This window comes from Dermacentor albipictus, unplaced genomic scaffold (assembly GCF_038994185.2).
Source record: "Dermacentor albipictus isolate Rhodes 1998 colony unplaced genomic scaffold, USDA_Dalb.pri_finalv2 scaffold_546, whole genome shotgun sequence".
Taxonomy (NCBI): Eukaryota; Metazoa; Arthropoda; class Arachnida; order Ixodida; family Ixodidae; genus Dermacentor; species Dermacentor albipictus.
Window position 1 is genome coordinate 15001 of NW_027226100.1, and position 4159 is coordinate 19159.

The following is a 4159-nucleotide window of genomic DNA, read 5'->3' on the forward strand; positions in this document are numbered from 1 at the left end:
CGAGGCTGGCAGGCGGCACAACGCCTGCGCGCGTGCGTCATACGAGCGGTACATGCCGAAACGGACTCGACACGTTCGAAAACCCAGCGCCAACCGAGTGCGACGCCCTACCACGTCCTTCGCCCAACACGGAGCTACTTATAGACGAGGCTGGCAGGCGGTGAACCGCCTGCACGCGTGCGGCGCACGAGCAGTTGCGTGGTAAGCGACCGTGTCTGAAGCCCAAAACACCACCGAGGCAAAGATCGCCTTAGCAGCGCGCCGCTTCAGCGGGCACCGCAGGGGCGACTAAAACCTGGCGGGAGGCATCGTCTCGTGTAGCGTCGCCCCTGCCCCAACTGGAGTGGCCCAGTCTTAAGGGGACAGAGACTGCGAAGCACTTGGACCGACGGCGGACTACGACGGAACGCTTCAGCTCGGCCAACGCTCTCGAGGGAGACATTTTCCGTCTCGCGGCAATTCTCCGCCGTGCCGTGCTCTTCTCGCTCGCAGACGGCGCTCTCGCGTCGAACCGCTTTCGGGGGCCACCCTTCTCCTCCCCGCTCCTCGCACGAATCTGCCGATTCCCATTCGTGCGACGAAGCCCGGAAGGGCGCCCACACAGCTGCGGTGACGTGAGCGAGCGACCAGCTCTGGAGCTCGACGTACTCCGAAGGCAAACAACGCAAATTGCGATCGCTTCCGACTCTCTCGCAAAGGTGCGCGCTACAAGGCAACAGACGTTCGCGCCTCGAGCTTGGACCGCTCTTTCCCTGCAGGTATCCGACTCCATCCTGCGGCGGTCTTGCCAGAGGCGCGCACTCGTCACGCTGCAGTAGTAATGCCTCGTTTCCGTCTCTTCGAAGATTTGGCACGACGGCTCGCCACCGTCTCCTTCTCGTGAGGTTGCTGGCGCGTGGCTTCAGCGCTCAACGTACTGTCCATGATGCCGACGCGGTCAAAACGAGTCGACGGACGCACGTTCCCTGTGCGCCGAAGGCTCTCTTGATATGTGATCCGACCCTCAGACAGACGAAGCCAAGGGAAGACCCAAGGCCGCAATGTGCGTTCAAAGAATCAGTGCTCAGTGTGTCCTGCAATTCACACCAAGTCTCGCAGCTGGCTGCGTTCTTCATCGACCCGAGAACCGAGTGATCCACCGCTTAGAGTCGTGAAAAATAGTTTGTTCAATTCAGTACAGTACAACCAGTGTTTCAGGCACGTGGCGTCTCCCTGTGTGTGGTTTCGAAGAGCGCCTTTCGGCGTGCGCTACTCCTGTTTCGCTCTTTCGTTCGGCGGTCACGCGTTTCCGCATGACCGCTGCTGATCCAACAGCCTACTCGAGACGAAAGACAAGAGCTTGGCGCGCGCGTACTCGCGCAGCTCTCCAAAGCCACTCGGCCAGTGCCAGGGACGGCTCTCTGCGCCGGAGCCACAACAAGTCTACTTGAGGCGGAAGACGAAGCCAGCAAGGGCCTGGCCGCAAGTGCGTTCGAATACGGGATTACAGTCCCTCGTCTGTCCGTACTTCCTCTTTCGACGTGCGGCGCCTTCCCAAAGCGCACAAGTCCGCAAACCGCAGAACGCTTCCGACGTAGCAAAGCCGCGTTTCCTTCGGTACTTCGCAGCAACGCCGCCTTTCCCTCGGCGGCGGGCAAATAGCCTGCAGACGTCGTCGCATTGAACCGCGAACTCGACACCTCGCGCGTCACGAGCGGGAGCCGACCGGCAGCCTCCGGCCCTTTCGGGCGCGGTGGAATTTGCCGCGGAGGACGGGAGAGTGCTTTAGGCCACGGTTCCTTCCGTACTTGGCAGCCGCACCCTCAATACCGCCGGTTCCATGACCGACCGAGCGCCGCACCGTTCCTTTAGTACTTGGGCAGCAACAAAGTCGGGTCGTTACTCCACACTCGCCGCAGGAAGCGACCGGCAGCCGCCAGCCTTTTCAGACTCGGCAGCGTTTGCCGCGGAGGACGGGAGAGCGCTCGCACCACGGTTCCGTGTGTACTAAGCGGCAGCGGCATTAGCTCTCGACCGTCAGTTCCTTGACCGACCGCACGCTTCGCCGTTCCCCTCGTACTGGGCAAGAGCAGCAGGTCGGGTCGTCTTACTCCCATTCCGCGCAAGAGTGCCGAGGCGGACTTCAGAAAGCCCACCCAACAGTGTGCGTTACGCCGTTTCTACCCGCGGGCGCGGCCAAGCCAACCGTCCAAGGTTGCAGCCGGCGTCCACTGGGCGCAACAAATTTGGCACGGGGCGCCCTTCGAAATTCGGGCAATCCCCGGCATGTTCGGGTATAGCCGTCCCCGCGTCCAAGCGGGGCCAGCGGCGGAAAGCGTCGGGCGCAGCGAGCTGCTTCACCCACACGGGGTAGAAACAATGGCGCTCGTCACCCTCGAACAATCCGGTAATGATCCTTCCGCAGGTTCACCTACGGAAACCTTGTTACGACTTTTACTTCCTCTAAATGATCAAGTTTGGTCATCTTTCCAACAGACCGGCGCAACCGAAAGGCCGCGCCGGACATCGGTCCGAAGACCTCACTAAATCATTCAATCGGTAGTAGCGACGGGCGGTGTGTACAAAGGGCAGGGACGTAATCAACGCGAGCTTATGACTCGCGCTTACTGGGAATTCCTCGTTCAAGGGGAACAATTGCAAGCCCCTATCCCAATCACGAAAGAAGTTCCACGGGTTACCCAGTCTTTTCAGACAGGGATAAAGACACGCTGCTTCCTTCAGTGTAGCGCGCGTGCGGCCCCGGACATCTAAGGGCATCACAGACCTGTTATTGCTCTGTTTCGTGCGGCTAGGAGCCGCTTGTCCCTCTAAGAAGGTTGTAAGGTGCTGGGAACCCCGCACCTATTTAATAGGCTAGAGTCTCGTTCGTTATCGGAATTAACCAGACAAATCGCTCCACCAACTAAGAACGGCCATGCACCACCATCCACCGAATCAAGAAAGAGCTCTCAATCTGTCAATCCTCCCAGTGTCCGGGCCGGGTAAGTTTTCCCGTGTTGAGTCAAATTAAGCCGCAGGCTCCACTCCTGGTGGTGCCCTTCCGTCAATTCCTTTAAGTTTCAGCTTTGCAACCATACTTCCCCCGGAACCCAAACACTTTGGTTTCCCGGAAGCTGCCCGCCGAGTCATTTGAGTAACTCAGGCGGATCGCTGGTTGGCATCGTTTATGGTCAGAACTAGGGCGGTATCTGATCGCCTTCGAACCTCTGACTTTCGTTCTTGATCAAAGAAAACATTCTTGGCAAATGCTTTCGCAGTAGTTCGTCTTGCGACGGTCCAAGAATTTCACCTCTAGCGCCGCAATACGAATGCCCCCGTCTGTCCCTCTTAATCATTACCTCGTATTCCAAAAACCAACAGAACAGAAACGAGGTCTTGTTCTATTATTCCATGCAAGTTTATTCAGGCGACTCGCCTGCGTTGAGCACTCTAATTTTTTCAAAGTAAAAGCACCGGCCTTCTCGAGGCACACAATGAAGTGCACCAAGAAAGGACCGGCATGATGTTCAGTCCGAGCCGTCGCATCGGGTAGATGCACTACTCGTCTGGAACTGAGATCCAACTACGAGCTTTTTAACCGCAGCAGCTTTAGTATACGCTATTAGAGCTGGAATTACCGCGGCTGCTGGCACCAGACTTGCCCTCCAATTGATCCTCGTTAAAGGATTTAGAGTGTACTCATTTCAATTACGGGGCCTCAAAAGAGTCCCGTATTGTTATTTTTCGTCACTACCTCCCCGTGCCGGGAGTGGGTAATTTGCGCGCCTGCTGCCTTCCTTGGATGTGGTAGCCGTTTCTCAGGCTCCCTCTCCGGAATCGAACCCTGATTCTCCGTTACCCGTAACAACCATGGTAAGCAAGTAACCTACCATCGAAAGTTGATAAGGCAGACACTTGAAAGAAACGTCGCCGGCTCGTGGCCATGCGATCAGCACAAAGTTATCCAGAGTCACCACACAATACGGGCCGAAACCCGATCGATCTTGGTCTAATAAAAGCACCCGTCGCCCAAAGGGCTTCAGGCTCACTGCATGTATTAGCTCTAGAATTGCCACAGTTATCCAAGTAGGAAGAAACGATCTAAGGAACCATAACTGATTTAATGAGCCATTCGCGGTTTCGCCTTATTTCGGCATGTACTTAGACATGCATGGCTTAA

At 56.9% G+C, this 4159-nt stretch overlaps 2 non-coding genes across 2 annotated transcripts; both read right to left on the minus strand.

Annotated features, from left to right (window-relative positions):
- Positions 1 to 997: 997 nt before the first annotated feature.
- Positions 998 to 1150, minus strand: LOC139054055 (5.8S ribosomal RNA). Its single transcript, XR_011510997.1, has one exon. It is a non-coding gene; the product is annotated as a 5.8S ribosomal RNA (ribosomal RNA).
- A 1237-nt stretch (positions 1151 to 2387) lies between these two features.
- LOC139054057 (small subunit ribosomal RNA) lies at positions 2388 to 4159 on the minus strand (the record flags this gene model as incomplete). The annotated part of the gene is made up of 1 exon (XR_011510999.1): positions 2388 to 4159. It is a non-coding gene; the product is annotated as a small subunit ribosomal RNA (ribosomal RNA).